Consider the following 696-nt stretch of genomic DNA (forward strand, 5'->3'; position numbering starts at 1 on the left):
TTAGCACTTTGACATTTTCTTCTTTGTTTATTATGTGTATCCCACAGTAGAATGTGAGCTTCATGAGAACAGAGGATTTTTTTGTGTGGTCTTTTTGGGGTCTGTTTTGTTCACTTCCAGGACCTCAGCATGAAGAATAGCTCCTGGCACACAACAGATATTCAGTAAATATTTGTTGAATGTGAAATGCTGAGAGTAGCACCCAGTATGCAGTAGACGCTCAAGAAATGCTTGTTGAATTAGTCACTGAAAAATTTGGCTTGTTGTCTTCTGATATCCTTGGCTCTTCTTCAGAAGAGAAGCTATCTCTTTTCATTCTGTTCCTAAGTTCTTTTAAAAAATTGGAATATAATTGACATATTATATGTCAATTATAATATAAGTGTAAGGTGTATTGTTGTTGTTTAGTTGCTAGGTTGTGTCCAACTCTTTTGCAACCCCATGGACTGTAGCCAGCCAGGCTCCTCTGTCCATGGGATTTCCCAGGCAAGAATACTGGAGTGGGTAGAAAATCCCTTCTCCAGAGGATCTTCTCGACCTAGGGGATGGAACCGGGGTCTCCTGCATTGCAGGCAGGTTCTTTACCACTGAGCCACCAGGGAAGGTGTATAACATGTTATTTGATACATTTACATTAATATATTATAATATGATTGCCATTGTAGCATTAGTTAGTACCCTTGCTGCTGCTAAGTC

General features: G+C 39.5%; 1 protein-coding gene across 1 annotated transcript in view; it reads right to left on the bottom strand.

Annotated features, from left to right (window-relative positions):
- The window catches only part of LOC104985622 (synapsin-1-like), a 4,305-nt gene that overhangs the window by 1,154 nt on the left and 2,455 nt on the right, over positions 1 to 696 (bottom strand). The window lies entirely within an intron of this gene.

Source organism: Bison bison, unplaced genomic scaffold, assembly GCF_000754665.1.
Source record: "Bison bison bison isolate TAMUID 2011002044 unplaced genomic scaffold, Bison_UMD1.0 scf7180017845579, whole genome shotgun sequence".
NCBI lineage: Eukaryota > Metazoa > Chordata > Mammalia > Artiodactyla > Bovidae > Bison > Bison bison.